The sequence below is a fragment of the Rhipicephalus sanguineus genome, chromosome 9 (genome assembly GCF_013339695.2).
Source record: "Rhipicephalus sanguineus isolate Rsan-2018 chromosome 9, BIME_Rsan_1.4, whole genome shotgun sequence".
Taxonomy (NCBI): Eukaryota; Metazoa; Arthropoda; class Arachnida; order Ixodida; family Ixodidae; genus Rhipicephalus; species Rhipicephalus sanguineus.
The window spans coordinates 20,887,259-20,912,999 of NC_051184.2; the positions used below are offsets into that span (position 1 = coordinate 20,887,259).

At 46.8% G+C, this 25,741-nt stretch overlaps 1 protein-coding gene across 1 annotated transcript in view; it reads left to right on the top strand.

The window, feature by feature from the left end:
* Window positions 1-15,630: 15,630 nt before the first annotated feature.
* LOC119404728 (uncharacterized) overlaps window positions 15,631-25,741 on the top strand; it is a 53,855-nt gene continuing 43,744 nt past the window's right edge. The window contains exon 1 of the mRNA XM_049419373.1: window positions 15,631-15,791. The gene's annotated coding sequence lies outside the window, so the exon portion shown is untranslated. The remainder of the gene's footprint in view (window positions 15,792-25,741) is intronic.

Here is a 25,741-nt window from a genome sequence, read left to right on the forward strand (position 1 = left end):
TTACATGAGCTGGGAACCTATGCTCCTTTTTTGGTAATATTATTTCAAAGGATGATTTTAATTTTTTGTATAAAGAAAAATAAAAACAAAATGGCCTCCATTGCAAGATGTGTGTCCCCCTTGTGATTTTTCTGGATTTGCGCCACTGCACTGAACGCACTCCGATCGGAGTGTACTCTCCCGCAAGTGACACTCCGCTTGCATTGTCTAGATTTGTCAAGCGCACTTTAAGCGGAGGGGCACCCCGTATATGAAATGGCGTGTTTAGAAAAAGGGGGAGGGGAGTGGAGAGGGTTTGCGCATGCGTAGTAAGGGTGGTCACGCCGCACACCACCACCGGATTGAACTCCGCCATAAGATGCTTCGCCTCTAAAAAATACTGTGGAGACACAAACGACAGCAACTTTATTAAGCACAAACATTGCAAGAACCAACGGGCTCGTAATCTGAGCAGTGCGCTTACTCTTCAGGATAACGCCCAAATGAGCAACGGTTGCTTCCTGAATTTTATTTTCAATACTTTTCTGAAATACCGCAGAACTTTGTGATCATGCGGATATTCCTGAACGCGATTATCATACTAGCTGACTTTCTGACTTGATTAACTACGTTGAGGAAAAAGAGAGAATCCGCTGCTGCGAAGTGCAGCAGGAATCGGTAGCAACAGGACAGTATTGTTTCCACTAAAACGATGAGAAATATGAGGTCTGATCTTTGGCTCTGATTGGTACCCGAATTTTCCAAAAAAAAAGAAAGAAAAAACGAAAAAGATGGTTGGCTGGTAAGCAGTAGTGCACTTTAGCAGTACACTGTAACACCCTTACAGGATAATGATGATGATGACTGTGCGTCTTTAACACGAAAGCACGCGCTTGTTCCCCAATGCCACATCGGTTTTCTCTTGCATAGTCACCGGTGGGCTTTTAGTTGCTGCGTATACCTGCAGTGTTACATCGTATCTGTTATTGCGACTATGCATGCAGAAGCCCTCGAAGATGTTGTGCGTGTGTTATAGGGATGTCCTCGGCAACTAGAATCATGCAGCTTATATTTAGGGGAAGTATGGGGAATGTTAGTGCCTATGCGTAGGAAGATTGAAAAGTGTCTTGATTAATTAATGTAAATTTGAATATCGCGAAACCCCCTATTCTCTGCATGTTTAGAGAGGTTACGTGAAACGCTCAGAAAATTTCCGCGTAGCTGTGGCAGAAACTGAAATGATAGTAATTCCACACTTTCAGATTATGTGGGCGATGTTATGGGTGGAGATTGTGCCGTATTTGGGAGCGTCGCATTGTTCGCATCTGTGAGCATAACAGCCGCGCGCGTTGTTTAAGAGACAAAAAAAAAAAAATTTTTGTATGTTACGCGTAAGAGAGAACCCGGAATCTAAATGTATGCTTCATGACTTCGCCAGCGCGTTAGAGCGCCATGCAGGTGGTAGAGGGTATGAGTTTTTAATTTCCGCGATATAAAGAGCCTATATAGTTCACGGGCTTTGCGAATTATTCGATCTACCACGATATTCAGCTTTTCAGTAAATTTTTTTTATCAATGAATTCTTTTTTCTCATGCTGCATTTGACACTTAACGTACATGTGTTTCAGTATTAGGAGGTCCCCCCGTCAGTTCCCGGAACTATGGGACCTCCGAATGTAATACATATCACTAATTATGTTACATTGTAAAGAAACTGAATAAATTGAATTGAACTCACTCACTCACTCACTCACTCACTCACTCACTCACTCACTCACTCACTCACTCACTCACTCACTCACTCACTCACTCACTCACTCACTCACTCACTCACTCACTCACTCACTCACTCACTCACTCACTCACTCACTCACTCACTCACTCACTCACTCACTCACTCACTCACTCACTCACTCACTCACTCACTCACTCACTCATATGAACGCATGCAAAGACGCAGATTTCGTTATCTACATTTATTCGTACGAGAATACTCGCGCTGTATTCTTGCTCATCGTCCCCGCCATGTTCGTAGCAGCTGCTGCTAGATGAGCTGGCACGCGCGCGTCGAGGTCCGGAATTGGCAGTCGCCTCACTTACTGGCGTCTGGAGTCGTACATCGCGCAAGCCAGACTCGTCTCGCTGGTTGCTCCATAGACGCTACGCAGCGATCAGCCACGAACTCTTCGTCGCCGAGGTAGAGGCAAACCGGACGAACAATTACAAGTCCCCGTGCCGCACTCGGAATCCTGGAGGCCGGACCAGGAAGGCGGTCAGAGTGCGGCATGATCCGCGAATCAGTCCAGCCTTCCTCGCACCTGGCTCGTGAGCTGCGCACCACCCAGCGGCTGTCCGAGTTTACGTCGTAGTACAACGGCTGCATCCGCGTACAAAGGCTGCTGAACGAGGATGATCCGAGCTTCCCGGGCGCTGGCGTGCTCGACGTGGTCCCTGCGGAGTTCTCGGAGTCTCGCCTTGCGGGCGGCGATCGGAAACTGACGTCGAGTTCCCGGCAACGTCGCTCGTCCAGCGCTTGTCTTCGTCGGCTTTCCGTCGCATCGTGAGGAGGGCGAACAGTTCTGGAAGGTTGGCTCGTGTTCGTTGGGCGGCAAGCTGCTGCCGCCTCGGCTTGTCAAGTCGAAGTAACAGTGTCGACTCGAAGTTCCAGGTTCTCTCGGTCTTAGGAGCGGCGACATTTGTTGGCAACTCTCGAAGCTGCGGCGTTATGGTCTCTGATGAAATGGGCGAAGAACCGGGAGCGTCGGCTGTGGCAGCCAGGCTTCGATGGGACGTGGAACGCTTATGGCGCGAGCGGAACGTGGGGCTCGTTCCGGATCCACAGATTTGAAGAAGAAGAAAATTACTTTAAAAATATAGTGACTCCCCGTAGCCAGTGGGGGGAGGCTAGCCCCTCCCCTCCAAAACTAAATAATGAAAACAGGTGTTTTTCTCAAATAGTCAAGGTTCCCAGCAAGTGCCCCCCCCCCCCCACCCCCCGAAAAAAGTTCCTGGCTACGGGCCTACTCCTATCCACTGCAGGGTTTTGCTAGATAAGCTGGGTATCAGCTTATCTCGGTATCAACTGGGTATCAGGATAAGTTGGGTATCAGTTTTAGTTATCTATATTTCAAATCGTGTAAGCCACGAACCTCAAAGGCTATGCTTTTATATATTGCAAACGCCGGCATCAATTTTAGGAACCGGGTATACACGTCATAACAGCCAATGCTTTAAGCACCAGATGACCCGCCGCGGTGGTCTATAGTGGTTATGGCACTCGACTGGTCGCGGGATCGAATCCCGGCCGCGGTGGCCGCATTTTCAATGGAGGCGAAATGCTTGAGGCCCGTGTGCTTAGATTTAGATGCATGTTAAAGAACCCCAGGGGGTCGAAATTTCCGGAGCCCTCCACTCTCATAATCATATCGTGGTTTTGGGACGTTGAACCCCAACAATTAATTATTAAGCACCAAATGTAGGTAACTTCATATAAGTGCCGCTATCACTCAGTTCATTATCATCGCGATCATTACGTGCGTCTTTCAAGCGCGAGTTGCGCAGTCTATCTACCTTTGAAGCTCCGGAAGAAAAGAAAAATTGGCCGCTAGTGGTTATTTCGCAAACTATCTATTCATAAACATATTTTTATCATCTACAGTTGGCACCGTCCTCATCATCATTAGCCATGCATGCGCTGCCCAAGGCGGGCGCGAGCTGCACGTTTCGCTCGCGCCAAAGTCGTTCCACGTCTGCCATCAGCACCAGGCTGCTAGAACGAGTGCTCTCCGAATCTTCGCCCATAGGCCGTGACGCCGCAGCTTCGAGAGATGCCAGTGAACGTTGCTGCTCCGAAGCGCCACGGGCCGAGCTGCAAGTTCGAGTCGACGCCTGCGTTCCATTCGACAAACAGCGGTGCCAGCAGATTGTCGTCCTTCGTGCACGAGCAAACCTTCCAGAACTCTTCGCCCTCCGCGCGATGCAGCGGAAAGCTCACGGAGAGGACCGTCGGAATTGCGACGCTCTCGGAAACTCGACGCCATCTCTCGAGCCGTTCCGCTCGCAAGGTGAGGTTCCGACGGCTCGAGGGACGTGGTCGTGTGACGCACCTCGGAAGGTCGGGGTCATGCGAGCATTCGGTCGAGAAGGACTGCGAAACGAGCACGTCCGAGGTCGTCGAAGATGCAACCATCTTCATCGTCAAGTGGTCGCCCATGAAGCGCCAGAGAGCCGAAGTCCCAAGTCTGGCGTGCGGCGCTTCGTGAGTTGGGTGAGAGGAAGGCATGACAGCCTCTCGGACCATGGGGCGCTCTTACGGCCTTCCTGGACCGCCATCGGGAATTGAGAATCTTGTGCACATTAGGCCAATTCGCAAGTGTGCCGATGGCGAAGAATGAGCGGCTGCACATCGCGCATGTAAGACGGAATTAAAGACACGCGTTCCCTTCCCGCCTCCGTCGTATATCGACGGTACTTTGCCGTTCAAGGACTGGCTGCTGACGTGGTCCTCGGTGCGCGCGTGGCAGCACGTTGGGCAGCCGTATCTTTCGAGAGAGGCGTCATTGACGAGCTGTTGTACAGCGCCAGTTTTTCGTACAAATAAATGTAGATAACGAAATATGCCTCTGTGTTCTCGTTTTGCATGATGACGCGAACCTCGGCGCTCGCGTACCTCCACTTCAAGCAGCAGTAGCTATGACTATAAGCAGGGGATGGCTAGAAAAAATATTAGTTCATTCTCGCGTAAGTATAGATAACGAAAGTTGTCTCTTTTTTTTTTTTTGTAACAGCGGCGCTGTTTGAGCTCGAGGTTCGGCGCTGAAGTGTGCGCAAAAAACTGTCATCATCATGAACGGCCTCTACCTTCGAACGCGCAGCTGCGCTTAGCGCGTGCAACGCAATAACACGGCCGGCGCGCGCGCTCTTCGTCCTCTTCATCTTCTGCTTCGCTCCGCGGACACGTGCGCCCGGCGCGTGCTCTCTCGCTGCGCCGATTTTTGGGCGTGGGATGCAATAACTAGAATGGGCGAGAGAACGAACACACACACAGAGAGAGAGAGAGAGAGAGAGAGAGAGAGAGAAAGCGGCAGAAAGGAAGCGAGAGAGAAATAGAGAGAAAGAAAGGGAAGAAAGAGAAAAAAAAAGGTAGAGATACAGGGAAAGAAATGCAGAGAGAGAAATAGATAGAAAGAAGCAGACACAAAAAGAAATAGCAAAAACAGAGCAAGATAGAAAGAGAAAAAGAGAAATAAGAAGAAGCAGAAACAAAAACAGAGATAGAAAAAAAACAAAGAGAGAAAAGAGAGGTAGTAACGTAGCCAGAATTTTTTTTCTTTGAGAGGGGGGGGAAAGGGGTCAACCATGCTTTTTGTATGTTCGTGCGTACGTTTGTGTGTGCCTGTGTATATACAAATGCAAAATAGAAAAAAAAAGTTTGGTGCGAGGGGGGGGGGGGGGTTAAACCTTCCCAACAACCCCCTGGCTGCGCCAGTGAAGAGAGGAAACAATAAAGAGAAAAGTAAAGAGAAACAAGGCAGGCCGCCCGGCTCCGCACTGTCCAGGAATATCTCATTGCTACTAAAAGAATCCCTCGCTTAATTCCATCGGCACCAAATTTTTCATTTTTTCATTTTTCATTTTTCAACAACAACGACAACAACACTTCCTTCAGGCTTGGCGCCGCTAGTGCGAAGCTGCTTTTTTTTTCTGTTGGCCGGCGCCGGGTTGAATATGCTTCTTAGCTTGGAGACGCAGTTTCGATTGCCGGCGAGAGAAAGCGGAAGTTTGGATGGAGAGAAGAAATATTACAGTTCTTTTAGCTAACGCTAAGGAGAACACAGGCGCCAGCCTATAGTCTCACGAAATATACATTAGAAAAATAACTTCGGCGTTCTCAGTCGTTTGCATTGTCGATTCCATTTGATGTCGTCTGGACATCACCGCTGGTTCTACTTGCTCAGAATTCTTGGCCGTCAGTGACATTAATTTCGACTGTGGAACATTTTATTCACTTTAATTCATTCTAACGTTTTTTTTTCACTGTTAATTCATGTTTGGCTCGCCTTTAATTCACGTGGCATTAACGCTTCGTTGTCCTTCATTAACCTTACGCGCTAATTGTCACTTCTACTTACACGACATGCCTCAACTACCTCGAGAATTTTAAGCCTGTTGGATTCAAGGCCACTGACAGAAAAGAAGATCCTGGGACCTTGACCTACGGTCTCGCATATGCGCAAGGCCACGAAAGTCCTCTTGTGCTTCTTGAGGACCACCGGACTTCACGAGCGCCTGTGAACTAACAGCGCGAGTTCGTGTTGCGTACTTTCAAGCTAACTGTTCATCTATCTCTTTCTTACTCTTCTTCTTTCTTCTTTGCCCTCTCCTTTCTATTACTCCCCCTTCCCCCACCCCAAGTGTAGGGTAGCCAACCGAGCAAAAGCTTGGTTAACCTCCCTGCCTTTCCTCTTTGTATATATATCTCTCTCTCTTAAACCTGCTTCGTTTCTCAATTATTGCCTTTCTACAAAGAAACCCTGTTGTCCATGCCGTGAATGCTTCACCGATGCGAAATCGTGTCATTCTCTGGCAGTATCCAGGGGTATTTCCTGTCCATTACCTTCAGTTCAATAACAGCTTCGCTGCGTGAACCGGGGTGCCAGTGCCCTGGCGCTGCGTGGTCTGGACACCAAGGCGCAATGCGATGGTCGTGCGGTGGTCCAGGGCCCGTGAAGGGCCCAAACTCACTCGCCCAATAAAGTTTTTCCTTTCTTCAACATCGTTGTCGTTGTCATAATCATCATCATCCTTGCATGCGCGCCCCAGGTCGAGCGCGAGCTGCACATTCTGCTCGCGCCATAATCATTCCAGGTCTTCCGTCGGCACCAGGCTGCTAGAACGAACGCTGTCCGGATCTTCGTCTATTTTATGTGGGCCCGTGACGCGGCAGCTTCGAGAGATGCCACCAAACGTCGCTGTTCCGAAGCGCGACGGGCCGAGCTGCAAGTTCGAGCCAACGCTGGCATTCCATTCCACGAGCAGCGGTGGCAGCAGCTTGCTGTCCAACGCGCACGAGCGAACCTTCCAGAAACCTTCGCCTTCCTCACGAAACAACGGAGGCCCCGTCAAGATGGTCGTCGGAAGTGCGACGCTACCGGAAACTCGACTTCCGTCCTCGATCCGTTGTGCTCGCAAGGTGAGATTCCAACGACTCGAGGGACCACGCCTAGTTATGGGCCTGGGAAGTTCGGGGTCATCCTCGGACAGCAGCGTGCAAGCATTCGGTCGAGAAGGACTGCAAAACGAGTACGTGCAAGGTCGTCGACGATGCAACCATCTTCATCGCCAAGTGCTCGCCGATGAAGCACCAGAGCCAAAGACCCAAGTCCGGCCTGGAGCGTATCGTGGGTTGGGTGAGAGGAAGGCATGACAGGCTCTCGGACCATGGGGAGCTCTTACTGACTTCCTAAAACTGCATCCGCAATGTCTAGTCGTGTCCTTATTCATTTGGTTAGCAAGTACAGCGACGTCGATGAACGGTCCGCTGCTCATCCTGTACAGAAGACGGAGCTAAACAGCCACATTCGCTTCTGGCCTCCTGCTAATGTCGACGGTGCAACCCCGTACGTGGACTGGTCGCTGCCGTGGACCTCGGCGCGCGCGTTCGTGCACGTTGAGCAGCCGTACATGCGAGGGAAGCGTAGACGACTATAGCAATAGTAGGGTGTCGGTTTTTCGCACAAATAAACGTAGATAACGAGATGTGCTTCTTCTCTTCCCGTTTTGCTCGGCAATCAACCGAAGAAAATAGCGAATTTGGCCAACGTTGCATTAAGATAGAATGGACAGCGAAGCAGCTTGCATGGCTTGTTCGTGCTGCCGGGAACTGGACGAATTGACACAGAAAAAGCCACACACAGGGTGAAGCAAGCCATGTATTCGCACCGGCTAGCCTCCAATAGCAGCTTTACTCGGAAGCTGCTTACGTACTGTTCGTGCAGGCCAGCGCTTCCATGATCCTTCTATCCATAGGCGTGCGCAGAGGGGGGGCAGGGGGGGCGGCCACCCCCCTAATCATCTAAGAGGGGGGGGGCGCAAAATCTGCCCCATAAATGGACTTTTTAGGGTGGGGGGGGGGCGCTGCTATGAACCTTCGCACCCCCTAATGAGGAACCCTGCGCACGCCTATGCTTCTATCAACAGTGGTATGCGGCCGAAGCTTACACGATCCACGTGGGAAAAACGGAGCAAGGAGCAGTCTCTAGGCGTTCTCGAAGAAGAGAAAGCTGAGGTCTTGTGCGCGTCCACTCGTCATAAGAGCGTATCATCCTCCTCCTTCTTATCTTCTTCTTCTCCTGTTACACAATGTGCCTACGTGGCATCGCGTTTCCTTGCTTTTAGAGAGATTTCAAAAAATCATACCTCTAGCATGATGGAGAGGGGGCGCGGCTAACACGGCACCCAAGCAGGGGCGGCACCCAAGGGGGGGGGGGAGGCTGGAGCCCCCCATAACGTTCGCTCCTCCCCTTTGCCCCCCCCCCCCCCCCCACCCAGCAGCAAACATAGTCAGAACATAATTGAATATAAGAACGGCGCAACAGACAAGGACTGACGAAGAAAAAATCACAGCATATCCACGGAGTGAATGATGATGAGTGGGCGAAGCTGCGGAGGTTCATCGGTAAACCGTGAATCTTCCGTGAATTCTGCCCAGTACATCATTACCGACGTGATTTCGGGCGCGTTTATACTAAAGGTTCGATGAGTTATGACGACTTGCAGCTCACTTTAATTTTACATGTACGCTGTGAATTTTCATTGTTTACAAAATCATTGCTTTAGAAAACATCTGGCGTCTTTCGTTAAGCAGCTGGCGCCTTTTCGTTTTACTTTAGAAACATCTGGCGTTCTTTCGTTTTGCTTTTACAAAACATCTGGCGTCTTTCGTTGGTTTATTTCATCAATCAACGGCGTTTCGAACAAAATTTTTATTGTTTAATCACGCACAGGCGAAATCTCACCAGGCACTACCTTGGAGGTAAACAATGGCTGCTAATGGGAATGAGAGACAGAAGAAGTCGGCTTTTAGCTAACACTTACACTTCTACTTCTACTAACGTTTCTTACTGGAACATGCCAATGGCTGCTAATGGAGAATGAGAGACAGAAGAATTCGGCTTTTAGTTAACGCGCACGCTGCGAATTTTTTATTGTTCAACAACGCACCGGAAAAATCTCCCACCGGCACCACCTTGGAGGTCAAAGCGTAAGACTGGTTACGCACTACGACTACGACTACGAGGGACGAACGGGTGCCGCCTTAAGGAGCTTCGCCCCTAAAACATCACACAGCGCTGACTTTCAACAATGATTTAATAGCGGAGCGATGTACATACATATGTGAGAAAAGTGGACATGCGTAGAAGGGTGCAGTTAACAAGCACCGCGATATAATACCAGCGAAACTCTTGTCACTTGTTGATTGAGCAGGAAGCCAGCGTACTGCTTAAATGTGATCGATATACGCAATCTCTTTTTGCAAAAGCGCGACTGAAGGGGAACTTACACGTGTGCCGTCAGACTTGCTTATGTGATAAGCCTCAATTATCTCACGTGTGGCCTGCGATTGGTGCTTGCCTATTACCTCGAAACGCTCAGAGGGGCACGCAGCCACAGTCGCGGCAGTAAATTTCGAGGTGTCCTTGAACCGCACTTGCACATTATTATGCTCTCTTAAACGATCATTCAAGCGCCTTCCGGTTTGCCCTATGAACTATACTACTTCGACGATCTACTTGAAGAACTACTTCGACGATCTCAGTCGTTTACATCGTCGATTACTTTGGTGTCGCGCGGACCTCACGGCTGGTACTAGATGCTGAGATATCGTGGCCGTCAGTGAAACCATTTTGGTGCTGAAACATTTTCGCTTTAATTGATTCACATTTATTTCGCTTTAACATTTAATTCACTTTTGATCAATTCAATATAACATTTGTTTTAAATTTAATTCGCAATTGATTCACCTTTAACACTAATTCCCGTTCAGTTTTCCTGACTCCACCTTATGCACTAAATGTCACTTCTGATCGCTTGGCAAACCTTTACTACGAATTTTCAAGCTGTTTGGTGTCTACGCTAGAGAAATTTCGTTCTGCTTAGAAACACCTGGGTGACCATGACATAAATGCTTCACTGATGCGAAATCAAATCATTCGCTGGCGGTATCTAGGCCATTACCTTGAGTTGGGTATAGGTGCCGCATCATTATAATCATCATGACCCTTGCATGCGCTGCCCAATTCAAGCGCGAGCTGCACGTTCTGCCCGCGCCACAATCGTTCCACGTCTGCCGTCATCACCGTGGCTGCCAAAACGAACGTTCTGCGGATCTTCGCCCATTTCTTCTGTGGCCGTGACGCCGCCGCAGTTTCGCGAGATGCCAACAAGCGTCGCTGCTTTGAGTCGCGACGGGCCGTGCTGCAAGTTCGAGTCGACGCCGGCGTTCGATTCGACGAGCAGCGGTGCCAGTGGCTTGCCGTCCAACGTGCACGAGCGAACCTTCCAGAACTCTTCGCGCTCCTCGCGATGCAGTGGAATAAAGCCCATGAAGACGGCCGTCGGAAGTGCGACGCTACCGGAAACTCGACTTCCGTCCTCGATCCGTTGTGCTCGCAAGGTGAGATTCCAACGACTCGAGGGACCACGCCGAGTGATGCGGCTGGGAAGTTCGGGGTCAACCTCGGAGAGCAGCGTGCAAGCATTCGGCCGAGAAGGACTGCGAAACGAGTGCGTCCAAAGTCGTCGAAGATGCAACCATATTCATGGTCAGGTGGTCGCGGATAAGTACCAGAGCCAAAGACTCAAGTCCGGCATGGGGCGCATCGTGGGTTGGGTGAGAGGAAGGCGTGACAGCTTCTCGGACCATGGGGCACGCTCAATGCCTTCCTGGACCAGCGTGCGGTCTTGGATCGGTTAGCCATTCGCATGCTGCGCAAGTATGGCGACGACGAAGAATGGGCGAGTGCTCGTCGTCCATCATAGACTGTGCTATACAGCTGCATTTGTTTATCCTCCTTACTGCGAATTTCGACGGCGCTCTCCCGTTCACGGATTGGCTGCCAACTGTGGACATCGGTGCGCCCGAGCGAGCAGGTGCCGTCAAGGACGAAGAATAAGTACTTCGCTTATTTTTCGTAGAAATAAACGTAGTTGACGAAATCTGCCTCTTTCTTTGTTCCCGTTTGCTTGGCAAGTAAAGAAGAATCACTGGATCGAGATCGAATGACTGGCATTTGGTACCGCGTCCCGTTTCTTACGGCGAGAGCATAAAAGCGGGGTTCGCGTGACATAATGTGCACGGTACAATAGCCACACGGGATGGTTTTCGCCTTTGAGACGTCTGAAGCGAATTGAGAAGAGGTGCCGTGAGGTTTTTAACGCGACAGCGTTAGACAGCTCGTTTCGCAGAAATTCCGTTGGCGGCGTCGGCGTCCTTGGTTGTGAGCGAAAAATCAACGTTGTCCGGGAGCGAGAATTCGGGATGGATGCAAATAAATAAATGTTAAGAAATCTTCGGTCTGAGCGAGAATCGAATCCAGGCCTTATACGTGGCTGGCATGTGTTCTACCATGGAGTCACGCCAGTGCTGCAAGCTGCTTCGTAAAAAAAAAAAAAGAACAACACGCTATAAGAATGTCATGTAGTGGCGGAATATCGCGTGGCAGAATCGTAGAATCGCACCAGGTGTCAAAACATGTGAACTGCACAACGAGTGGGCTGTTCAAAGCTGCCCACCTATTACAAAGTGTGCAGCTCCGCAGGTGCCCGTGACCGGACGACTAATGGGTACTTCGCCAATTCGCAAAAGGAAGAAATATGCCGTTGTGGGCACTTCGCGACTGTACTTGCAGCAGGGATTCTAGGATAGCTTGAAACGGCCAATGTTACGCGCACAAACGTTCCTTTTCTTGCGGCCCGGTTGAAGCCGATGAGCACGGGGTTCGATTACTCTATCGCGTTCTATACTCTGGAAGGCGAAGCTCGAGCGTCCTCCAAGTTTTCTTTGAGCTTTTTACTATCCCTGTTGTGTATCTTCTTTTTAAGGTTATTATTTTTATTTTTCAGGCTTTATTTCCTTACGTGGTGTTCGTTTGCCTCACACACGTACACTCACGCAGACACACAAACATTTGCAGTTGACGTGTACTTGTGTGATTGTGATAAACTTATGCCATATCTCCGTATGAGCAACTGTCGTAGTTTTACGAATTATCTTATGAACGGGAGCAGATGCATAGTTGTAGTACTTTATTACATCGTTATAAGATCGGATACTCAATATTAGCCAATATTTCCTGAGAGTTCGCCAAAATTATCAAGCGCTAGTCATCACAAGCCACTGCTGGAATTAATGGGGTGCGGTGGGCTTCGCGCATACGTTAAAGAAATTTTCAAGATAAATAATGCTCTCGTGTGTATTTCGTCTCGATCTCAGTCGTGTATACCCTTTAGCAGGGCCTTCTGTTCCTTGCTCTTCGCTCTCTCCATTACCGAATGACTTATTGATTACTTGGATTTAACCATTTATATTCTTGTCCATGTCTATAATAGTTAAAATTTATATGCAGATGCGCCACGGTGGTCTAGTGGATATGGTGCTCGACTGCTGACCCGCAGGTCGCGGGATCAAATACCGGCCACGGCGGTCGTATTTTCGATGGAGGCGGAAACGCTTGACGCCCATGTGCTTAGATTTAGGTGCATGTTAAAGAACCCCAGGTGGTCGAAATTTCCGGAGCCCCCCACTACGGCGTCTCTCGTAATCATATCGTGGTTTTAGGACGTTAAACCCCAACAATTATTATTATTGCGGATGAAAATGGACAGGAAACACCCTTGAATAAGAAAAAATAATAACTAGCCTTTTCTGGACGGATTACGAATGGTTAACTTCTCGTTCTCAACGCGGTGCTCTATAGTTGTGTAAGAAGCAAAAAAGAAATTTTGAGAAAGAAAAAACATGACTGGGGGCATAGAATGTGAAGCTTGATTGCATGCAATACGGCGAGGGAAGAACGATACAGTAGACGAAATCGAGCCAAGCAAATAATGGAAACGGACGCTAGGTGAAATGCTACAAAAAAGAAAAGAAGTTCCTATGGGCGTTTCAGCCATTTCCTCGTGCTTTGTTTGGCTTCCTCGAAGCCCAAAGCCAAGGGAAGCCAGAGCGAGGTGCGAGAGAAGCCAACAAGAGGAGCAGTCGACTTCGACACAACAGGGCTGGCGCAATTCGCAACGCCGCCGCTGCTGCTACAGTGGCTTTGCTGTAAGGGGGCGGGAGTTCGAGGCGAGAGTTCCGGGAAAAGATGGAAACGCGAATGGAAAGCGAGCGCGCGGTTATTTCTGTATGCGCGGCTCTTCGATAGTTGGCGCTGTGCTACCGTTCTTCTTAATCTCTGCTATGGTCGAGGTTTGCCGTGTGTCATAGATAGAAAGTTTTCATCATCATGAACCGACACGCGTTCAGTCACCGCCCAAGAATTCTGTACAGGCGGTTAACAATAGAAGCTGAAACATGCCTAGCAACACTGCTGTGACTCAGCCTTGCGCGACTTAGTGCAAACTGCGCTAATTTGTTTCGCTTAAAGGGACACTAAAGAGAAACAATGAATTGTTTTCGATTGATAAAGTGTGCTCAGAGAACTCTGGTGTAGTTTATTTCACCACCATAGGTTTATTATTAGAGCAGGAAACCAAGTTCAATGTTTCATTTTTAAATTTCGCGCCGAACTTTGTAATTCGTGACGTAAAATATTTCAAAGAGCACTTAACGTATTTTGGTGCAACTGGCTCGACGAAATTTCCAAAAGCTCGTTATGTCAAGTCTCTGGCCCCCTCAGAGGACAATGTACTTCGATTTAACATACTAGGAACCAGTGGCGGATCCAGAGGGGGGGCGGTAAGGGCGATCGCCCCCCCCCAAAGTCTGTGTCACCCCCCCCCCTGCCTGCAATGCCTGTCTGTCTCCTCATCCCTACCCTACCACCCCCCCCCTGTCAAATGAAGGAACCCCCCCCCCCCCCAAAGTTGGCACCTGGATCCACCCCTGCTAGGAACTACGTAGGCCCAAGCAGGCGCCGTCAAAGATATGTGACGTCACGGCAAATGGTGCGGGAATTCCAAGGTGGCGTCGCCACTTGTATTTTCTTTTTGCGCGTTTTCTCGCAGCAAGCGTGGTGTTTTTGGTATGGTGGAAGACTACTTTACTAATGCGAGAAAAATCGTTTTGCTCTTTAGTGTCCCTTTAACGGCGCCACTGACGAACATGACATTTGAGCAGGGGTGACGTCGCTAGGATTTCTTTACAGGTGGGAGAGGCATCCACGACAAGTCCCTTCAGAGGGTAAGGAAGGCCCACGAATTTATGCGCTGTGTTTTGAATATATGTTTGCTCTTGGGGGGCCATGGAGGGAGGGGCAGCTACCCTCCCCCATTCGCATCCCTCGCTGGCGCCGCTATGCACTTGGAAAAGTTATCCTTCACTATTTCAGGTTAACTAGACATACATCGCTTACGTCACCAGCAATATTTCAAGTTCATTGTCAAAATGTAAGCTTGAGTGTTCCTACGGAATCGTAAGAACATTGCGACCGATCTAGTGGCGACAACAGCCGCGCCAGTTACCTCGAATAATTAATAAACGCCACTATACCGTATTATGCTCTTCGGACACCTTGTCGCTCTACGGGTACATTGGTTGTCAGGTTTTGCATCGCGAGGTTTCCACGCTGTTTATTTCGTTCAAGATGTCAGGTTTTGACGGAAAACTTAGCTTCATAGACGAAAGACCCGGCGTCCCGGTCAGAGGTCAAATATTGCGGAACCCTCCTGTGAATGACGTATATAGCAATTTTGATCTTCCTTGGGAAGGCAACATGCCGACGATTCACACACGTAGGTTGAACGCGCGACATTGCCCTCAGATATGAGGAGGATGTACTGTACTGTACTGTATTATACTATACTATACTATACTATACTATACTATACTATACTATACTATACTATACTATACTATACTATACTATACTATACTATACTATACTATACTATACTTTGGTTTGTTCTTCAGATCCCTTTAGCTGAGCTACGGCCATTACCGCTCATTCCCTTCGTCCTACGTGCGGTTTTTTGTTTTCCCGTCCAACGTTTTTACGGCTTTGCGGCACGGAGCACTTCGACGCAGCGTGCGGAAAGCGGAAAAGGGAGTGTGTTGTCTCCCTCAGAAAGCGCGGCGCGAACGGCGCAGAAAGAGATAGACCGACGAGCTCCGTACGTCTTTCCCCGTCTGGCTAAAAATAGGGACACCCCTTTCCCTTCTCAAGCACTCTCCAGATCCCTTCAGTTCAAAGCACGACCTCCGAGACTCCCAAATTTAGCGCCTAAGTCTCCGAGGCCACGCGCGAATGGTTTCCGACTCCCCACCGCGCGGCGCCGCCGCGATCGGTCGTGGTGACGTCGACGGGGCACGCGCCACGAATGACGTTGCGGAATGACGTCACGTAGTTTTTCGTCCCGTCGCCGTGGCAACGGGAGCCCCGGTCTCCAGGGGAGGGGGCAGCAGCAGGCTAGCGAGCAGCACAGGCCGCGGTTGGGTCGGGGCCTGCCCGCCGGTCTGCTGTGCCTCTGGGTTCCTGCGCGGCGGTTGTTCTCGGGTGTTTTTTTTCGGCGGCCGCCCGCCCAGCGACGTGCGAGCTCGCTGTTTCGTCGTTTCGGTAAAAACGCCTCTGCTCCACCACGCTCTGCCGATGCAGGTGAGTTCCTTATTTCCTCATAAACGCACGGCACGTACCTCCCGAAACACTGAATTCCCTTTCGGGGGACCAAATTTTCGGCCACCCCTCAAAGTATTATTATTTTTCTCGCTCCGAATGGAACCCTCCCCCGTAACCGTCGTCTTGGTTTTGCTCGGTCATTCGGCATGCTTTCTGCCTGGTAGTTGGCCTTTACCGCACGGTCTGTGTGCTTGCCTGTGTAGCCACCGACGCCACAGTTCTTGTCCTGGAAACCACTGCGAACTGCCCTTCTGTTTTCCCCCGCTGGCTTTCCTTTTCTCCCGCTTTCTTGCCCGTTGCGCTGGCTGCGACACTACGGATACTGCTGACACACGCCCTGATAGATTAAGACGTGAAACGAGACTTATCGTTTTCGAGTTTATTTATCTATTCGACCTCCTATACGGTAGTAACTTTTCCCTTCCTGGCCTGGGGCTCCAAGCGCCGGAAATTACTGTATTGGCTTACGTCGGCAGATATCCCGGCTTAGCCGTTGAGGAGAGGAGAATAACCGACACACGGGAAGTTCGGTTCAGACGTTTTCACCGCTATAACGGCTCTTACGTTACCTTTTTTTAAAAGTGCTTTGATCCTTCCGTGCGCTCTAAGAAAAAACATTGAGCATTTGAGTAGTATTTCTGCCACGCACCTATAATAGTGATCTAGCTTGCTCGCGTTTCCTTTCTTGAAAACCTGGCTTTCGCCACATTGCCATCAAGAATGCTACGTCACGCTGATAGCGCTCGCCGTTCGTGACCGGGAAGTGCCGGGACCGCGGTGATAATGCAAGAAAAAGTACGCGAGGTAGACGACAATCACAGCCGTGTGGCAGAAATACTCCACCGAATTCTCATTTTTTTTTTCTTAGAGCGTAGGCTCGGATCCACCTCACCATCGCGTATCGAAATGTTCACAATCGTTTTTAAGCTGACGTCTTCTGAAAACTTTATCGCTACGGGTTACGCAGCGCGTGAAGCGTTTCGAATCAAACGAACGCGTCTCAGACTCAATTTGACTGTCCAAAAAAGAAAAAAAAACCCTAAAGAAGCGCAGAAGGTTTTACATCTTCAACGCGCATGACCGCCTATAGGTCAGCAATACGGCCCTTGTTTCGCCCTTCTGAGATGTCTGATGCGACAGTTTCGTGCGTAGAGATCCCCGATCGTCTTCGAAGATAGCGAATTCGTTTCTTTCAATAAGTTGTTCATTGTTCCTTACAAACGTTTGTACGCGCTTCTTATACAGTCGTTAACATGGCTGGGCCCGTCCTTGTATAGTTTGGGAAAAAGCAGGAAGTTGTTGCGATGGGCGCGGTGATGAAATTCGATACGGTTGACGGTTTCGCTGCGATCGCCGTGCAGCCTGGCTTTATAGTTCAACTGTAACGTAGTCTATTTTTATACACTATACTTTTCATTATGGTCACCGACCTGACTTCACGTTTGAGTCGTTTGGATCGCTCGTAATCGCATCAGACGCTGCAGTGTCGATTCGAGTTGACGCTTCGATAGGAGCTTGAGTCGCGATTTTTTTACGGTATCGGTAACTTTCTTTCGTACAAAAGTCGCAAAATTCATGACAACGAAAGTCCAGTTTTCATTTTGTTTTTTTTTTATCCACAACTCGCTGAGTGATGACCGTAGTTGCTTAGAATTTGCCTTACGTTTTGATTATTCCTACACTATTCTTTGGTATCCTATAAACTATCTTTGAATTAACTGCTCAGGGCGGGAACAGGCAAAACAAACTGTCGTGATGAAGGCATGGGTCCGGATCTCGCCTCTGGCACTACCAGTTGTTACGAGATGAATCGAACGCTCCCGAAAAAAAAAAAAAAAAAAAATATATATATATATATATATATATATATATATATATATATATATATATATATATATATATATATATAAACATTTTATTCGACAGGGGACCGGCCTTTATCAAAAATGATAAAGGCCGGCGCCCGGTCGAAACGTCAGGTAGAATGTTATGTGTTTCACTGACTTTATATTCTTAGCCTTTACCGAATAGTCAGGAACCTTCTATATATATATATATATATATATACGTATATGTATAGTATATTCGGTATACTATAGCTGTTCCCAGAGCCATACGATTAAGAATAAATACATATGACTCACAGCTGAGCGGTAATCGTTAGTGTATTCCTCGACGTTTCGGTCGGTGGACCTACCTTCTTGCGTACAACTCCTGAAGAATAAAGAATTTGAGCCGGGCCAAAATACGAAAAGCAAAAAAAAGAAACACTTCGAAATATATGACGTCACCATCGGAGATTTTCGGTGGGAAATTTAAAAGTGATACTTTTGGCATTGGTTTTCTCGGCTATTAATGAACCGATGGCGGTGAAATTAAGGACACTAGATTTTTCAGAGTTTATAAGTCGAAACTAATTTATTGTTTAACTTTGTTGTCGCTCTCACGTCTAGTCAGAAGAATAGCGAAATGCTGTAACCCGAATTGGTACACCGAGTTCAGAAGTTTAATATAGCTAGCTCCCCGTGTTGGCTGTTGTTACGTACATCACTATGCACGTGAGTCGCTGGTGACTCGCTAGAACGGAGAGCCAATTTCACAGGTGAACGATGATATAGGGTGACAGTGAACTGTTTAGCAAAGTCCAGCGCAGGAGCGGTCCCACAGCTGTCCGCTTAAGAAATTCCTTTTTTTCCCACCTCATTATGCCGTCTAGGTTACGATGAGTCATCACTGTGTGACAAACAGTTGCGAAACGTATATAGGCTGACTGAATTAAGCTGAAAAGAGAGAGAAAGAAACTATGAAAGAAAAAAAAAATACGTGGGTCATTAAATGTGAAGTTTGTAGTGAATGAGGGCGCTCTTGTGACCTCTCGTTTCGTTTGTTTGTTTTTCTCTTTTCGGTCGCTTGACATTTTCTTAATGTCGCCGGTCTGGCGCGTTTTCGTGTTTACGTTGCGTGAATTAAGACCGCGGCCAGGGCCACGAAAGGTTTAGAAACGCGCAGATTTCAATTTTGTGCTAATGTACATAAGGCCGTGGTTGTCCGTTTACCGTCTGTGGGCCTTGTTTTCTTTGTTGCAAGTGCGCAGGCCTTAGCGAGGTTTAACATGCATTATCTGCCCCAACTCTGCTGGCACAACAAGCCAGAACAATAAATAAATAAATAAATAAATAAATAAATAAATAAATAAATAAATAAATAAATAAATAAATAAATAAATAAAAACAAGTAAATAAATAAATAAATAAATAAATAAATAAATAAATAAATAAATAAATTATTGTGGCGCACAGGAGCAGCTAAGAAGCGTTTGTGCTGGCGAACCATAACAGTAATAACGTAAATAATAAACCACTCAACCAGTCGTTGATTTAAGTGCCCTGGAACAACCTGTAGAGTGTTACTGCTGGCGCACGCATCAAGTATGAAAAAAAATAATGATAATAATAATTTGTTCTACACATGCAGAACAATAGTATACAAAAACGGGCCTGTCTAAGTCTACGAAGACTTGTGTAACTAGGCCAGGCACAGCCGGTTACAGCGATGTGGTTTATGGTCACAAGATAACCTTTTATTTTGGCCAGTGAACAGACGAGTCATTGATACAAATCCTTGTTCGCAAGCAGTAAATACAAAACAATATTAATGCAGAAAATAGTACGCAGAACTGATCGATTTGACCTTGACAAGTCATATCGACCAGTTTTATACATAAACATACGCATAAGCTGTTACGGTGAGGGTTCTATTATAGCGTTAACGCATTCGCTAATTGCTACTGGTGCAATATTCAACCGACATTTAGGTGTGACTGCTGGTGCCGGAAAAAAAAGAAAGCTTTTTTTCCCCTTTACGTTCATTTGTTCTGGCACAATACTGCTCTTACCGTAACATGGATAGCCATAAACGCGAACGTTTTCGCGAGTCCCTGACCATGAGTACCCGAATATGTTATTTATAATTTGTCGGGAGTGATGACGTACGTAAGTGATGACGTACATACGTGAGTAACGTACGAATCCACGAATGCTAAGGTTACAGATGGAGTGGATGGGACTTCAAGTAAGCGGCCGCTGTCATACTTGCATTAATGACGCACTGCTTAAACACTTTTTAATCAAGTCCTGTATAAAGTGTTGGCTTTAGCCAGAAAACTTGACTAAACAGGTTCCCCCGTGTATTTACGCCTGTATGCGTAACGACCTTGTTGCCAGGCTGCCATCTCTCTCACGCTAAAAAAAAATGCACATGTTCATGGAAACACAATGTTGATTGCAACAACGACGCGGCTTATCTAAATAAAAAAAAAAGCTACAGCTTTTTATTTTGTTTTATTCATCCTATCATTTGATGGCCCAAATAATAATACACAATAACTCGAATGAACGCCAACGGCCGTTCACAACGGAGCGCCCGCTTCAAAAAGCAGCCTCGATGATTTTGCTTTCCTGTGATCCAACGAACTCACACCCACTATAATGTTACTGAGTTGGGTTGGTTTGGAGACAATATCACCACGCTTTACTTAAATCTAGCTCACTCTGATTCATTACAAGAAGTCTACTCGGTCACAGTCATGTGGCTTGACTAAGCAGATGCAAATTCGGGCAGACCATCTTGGCATACATGTTTTAAGTTACTTTGTGAATCGTGCGCATTAAATAACCACAAAGTTTGATACGATACTAATGCACAGCCCATGCACATTTATTTATTTATTTATTTATTTATTTATTTATTTATTTATTTATTTATTTATTTATTTATTTATTTATTTATTTATTTATTTATTTATTTAGTTTCCTGGCTACAGGCAACACTTCTACGTCCTCCTTAGGAGGTGCTTTCGCCTTCGTCGGGAATGAAAACGTGAAAAAATTAAAAAATAAAAGCAATTATACATCGCTCTTTCTTCATCTCACGAATAAAAGTATATATAGGGGCAAGGAGCTCTGCTTCGGCCCTCGGGTGTGGATAATGTTTCGGCTCTTTCACGCTCGAGCGCACATAAAAATCCGAACGCTGGACGACTGGTGAACATCTTTTGATGAAACCTGTCGCGCGTGAGCCAAAAGAACCCAATGTTTGAATTACCGCAGGAGCATGTTCTTAAAAATGCTTGGAGTGCCGTCACAAGATGTTTCCAACTTCGTGGCTACGCAAACCGAAGAAATTGTTGTCGTGCAAACTGCGCGTGACACGGAAAGGCGCTTAGAGCGAACGAACAGGCAACTTTTTATTTACAGCTAATTTCCGATGTATCGCTAATGACAGCTGTCTGCATTAGAACAATGGAACAATGTTAATTGGAGCAGTGGAACAGTAGAACAATGTTAAGGGTGTCAGTGTGCACACGAGAGCGCTCTGATACAGATAAATTAATCGACGCCAATAACAGAAACTTCCTTACGTTGATACTGAACTTGGATAAAGCAGCGATGATAAACGAGACGATGATGAGAGGAGATAAACGCGTCGCTGCAGCCTAACAACGAAGTTTCATTCCGTCTTTACGTCAATTTGTACTGTAAGTACAGTCAGTACAAAGAAAAAAAAGAAGAAAAGTGCTCAAATCAACCGAATTTGATGTGCTTCTACATTAATTGCACTACTATCGACGTCAGCGCGTAAACCACAATTCCCAAGGCGGCAGAAAGCAGCGCCACTTCACCTGCCGGTGTAACAGAACCTCTCAACAGCGTCTTACCACAAGTGTAACTTGGTGCCACCAACAGCAAACTCAATAGTCACGTGACAATGTCCTACTTCTTTAAACCGGATGTCCAATCGTAATCGACTTGGAGCGAACATGCGTCGCGCGGCGTCGAGAATCGTCATTGTCGGGACGTTCGCACTAATGTAACAATCAACAACAACAACAACACAGAAAAAAAAAGAAAAAAAAAAGACTCACAGGATCTCTAGTGTTTTAATGTAAGACGACTCGAAGGCGAAAGCCATCTTCTTTTTCTTCTCAGTCGATGCAGTGAACCTCCTCCGGAAGCTATCTGCACCTCACTTGGTTTCGCACTGCCTCTGTGATCGGTCCATCTTTGAGCAAGCGAAGACGTCATGCAATGAGGTCATTGTCTGACGTCGCGTTATGTGACGTCGTTATGACGTCGTGGTGGAGCCACGAACTTCGGCGATCTGTGACATCATGATGGCGTCACACGGTGACGTCATCACGTGATAATTCGTTGTGTCACTCGTGTTGACGCCGACGCCGCGGGACGACGCCGACGTGCAATTATCGCAATTTATGAGGCATCTAAGACGTTCGCCTTAACAGTCGACAAGTAAGTCGGCGCGATCAAAAAGTGCGCGACCGATCCGACAACAGCGGCATCGCCGACGGGCACAACAACAATCAACAAGATCTCATGCAACAAGGCCGGCCGCCGCGGCACCGAGATCGAAAGGAACAATCCGCTGTGACGTCAGCTGAGCTCCCCTCCTTTCCCTGCTAAGGAGGAGAATTGGCGCGGCCGCAGGCGGTTTTCCTCCTCACCCATCCGTCGCTGACTCGCTCCGAGTGGCACCGTCTTCTAAAGGTCACGGGTAAAAAGAAGCGGCCCTTACGACGGTGACGTCCCTCATTTCGCGTCGACTTCCCGATTTTCTTTCTCCCGTCGATGCCCAACATCCCCACGCGTAACGATGACGTTGCACAATATGATGCCCCCTAACTTCCTGGTACTACGTCATCATCTTGTTTTCGCTGCTGCAAGATTGTCCCTAAATTCACTATCCGTTTAGCTTCTTCCCAGATTTACTAACAAGAAGCCATTCCGGGAAGTAAAGGGGTGTCCTCAAGATAGTTTTCGGATCGCCACCTTGTATCGATGTTTGTTAACGTTCCGTGTTTTGTTTTATTTATTTTTTCTCTTGATGAATTTACGGTTAAATTGGGTTTTATGGCGCTAAGGCAACAGTGGCTATCGTTCGCCAGCCACAAGGTAATGTTAAGTGAAAACGTAAAATTAAAGGAACAAGATTGAGTTATATTAACACGTTCTTTAAATTCAATGAACAGCTTTAAAGCTTCGTATCAGTGAAATCACAAGTACACCTCTTTTAAGATGACACTGACTCTGCACTTTGAAGACAAATGAGTTCATTTGATTTGAATTAATAAAACATTTTTCTACCTTGTATTGGGAAACAAATATCAATTGATGTAAAGTAGAACATAGAAATTATTGGACAGAATTAAAACCAAGACATACTGTTCACTAGAATATTAGCCAATTATGAAAGAAAACTTTATAATTTTTATAAGCTTGCATTTCCTCGTTTATTACCAGCAATGGCTGCAGTGTTGGTTAGAGCTGGCTGATGTTTAGTCTTGGCTCACTATCCCCTGATGTTGGCTGTCCGCTCTTGTAACGACGTAACAAAACAAGACATGCGTGCGACTAATCTCCCTTACCTTATTCCATAGAATGCTTTGCGCACCCATACGGACATCGCCTCTTATAAGAAATTCGCCGAAAATTTTTTTGTTTGGTCCTACGCGCAGATGTTCGTTTCAGCTCAGTGGTGAGGGCTGTGACGGTGGTTGTGGTGATGTTGTAGCAAGCGGGCTTAGCCTGGCATTGCTCAAAAATAGATAGTAATGATTTAGGTAAATAAAGAAAAAAAAAACGGTGAGTCATAAACAAGCAGATTGGTAAGAAAAATCTAAATTTTGCTGTATGATACATTCTGTTTGCTATTTTTGTAAGAAAAATCTTAATTTTACTGTATGATACATTTTATCTGCTATTTTCGTGCGCGATATACTTTGGGTAAAAAAGCATCTTAACTTTACTATATCATACATTGTACTTGCCATTTTCGTAGTAATATAGCTTTAAGTAAAAAAATCTATATTTTACTATATGATTTATTGCCACGCCCGCTTGACAATATTGTGTTGGCTGTGTTCGTAGTAATATAGCTTTGGGTAAAAAAATCTTAATTTTACTATATCACACCTTGCGTTTGCTATTTTCGTAGTAATATAGCTTTGGATGGTCACAATTTTATTGGAAAAAAAAATATTAATTTTACTCTGTGATACATTGTGCTTGATTGTCAACAAGGCTCCGGTCAGGGGAGCCGAAACGTCTTTTTCGTACTCTTTTTACGGTCGGTGTCCTTCTTTTAATTCTATCATGTTACTTCCCGACCAGACAGTCTTCCGTCAAAACCACGATTTCATTGTGCTTGCTGTTTTTGTAGCAATGTAGCCTCTGGTAAGAGAGATCCTAGTTTTGCGTTATTATACATTTTATCTGCTATTGTCGTAGTAACATAGCTTTGAGTAAGAAAAGTATTAATTTTTTATACTATGCAATGTGTCCGCTATTTTCGTAGATATTTAGCTTTTGGTAAGAAAAATCCTAATTTTGCTATATTATAAATTGTGTTTGCTATTTTCGTAGCAACGTAGTTCAGTGAATGAACCGAGTCAAGGAAATCTCTGTACCTGAGGCGAGTACAGTTCAAATATCGGATTGTGTGTTTTTCTTTTGGCCATTTTGTGTTAAATACCAAATGTGGGTGACGCAACGGTGCGTCAATTCTCGCTTTCCGAGGGCAGATTATAAACCCCTCCTCTTTGACGTCATTCATCGCACAAAAAAAAGAAAGACTCATGTGACAGTTTCTTCTTCGTTTTAAGCATAGCTTTAGACGTATACCGCGACAAGCATAGCTAGATTCGCGCGCCTGCTTTGCTTTTTTGTCGTTTTTGATTCGCGTTAAGCCTATTTTAAGGGGAAACATTCTATACGGCTTCAGAAGCAGCATTGGGAGGGGGGGGGTGCCAGCATAACGAAGAAACTGCATTTTTGGTGCTAAAATTACGAGAAAAAAATTATTGTGCTGTAAAGCAGAATATATAGACTGGCATATAAAATTATAATCGAGGCGAAATAGAGGCCACCGTAGCCGATAATCGAACCCGCGTTTCTGAACTTAGGAGTTGTCACCTCAGCTGCTAAGCTCGATATCGCGTTTGGCTTTTACTGAGTCGGTCTCTGTGTTCGTGTTTATTCGCCAGGAGGCAAACAGCTCAATGTGCTGTGTGTGAACCCGCCCAAAATATAAATAAAGCTGCGGAATGTCCAAAAATTAAGCTTATTCTCGAAGGCGCGCCCGCTTCATTCATTTGCACCGTCCTCTCGATTAACATTGACATGACTCTTGACTAACTTTGGCAACAGGTTATGAGTAGTTTCTTTAAGGCGAAAGCCTTTATATGTCTCATCAAGTGCGAAACTTGACCGTCGGCGGCGTCGGTGTCAACGCGAGTGTTGCAAAAAAAAATCATCATATTTGACGTCACCATACGACGTCCCCTGGCATCACAGATCGCCAGAACTAGAGATCATCATGACATGAATAGGACGTCATCGTCGGTTGGTCAAAGGTGGGCCGATCCCGGGGCGCTGCAAAACCGTACGAGGTGCAGAAAGCTTGCCGCACCTCCGATCCCGGAGGCAGTGCAAAACCACGTTAGGCGCAGCGAGCTTTCGGGGGTGGGATGAATACAATGGACTGAGTAGAAAAAGAAGATGGCGTTCGCCTTCGAGTCGTCTTAGGCAAGTGCATAAGGGATCTTGTGACTTTTTGCTTCTGAAGTACCAATAAACAGATGCTTTCGGCAGATAGATATAAAAAGTGAGAAGAACGAGCCTGAGCATTTCACGGGTAATGAAAGTGTATTGTTGTTGACGCGACATGGCGCGAGCGTGAAAACAACTTCAAGCAAACAGACACCGTCAGTCACTGTCTCTTCTTTCGTATTTACGGCATTGTCACTACTTGGAACAGTTTTGCAACGACCCCCCCCCCCCTTTCCCCCTCCGGCTTCTTTTAAGCGAAACATTGGAAGATATTGTAATTGATGACATCTTTCTCCGGAACAATGA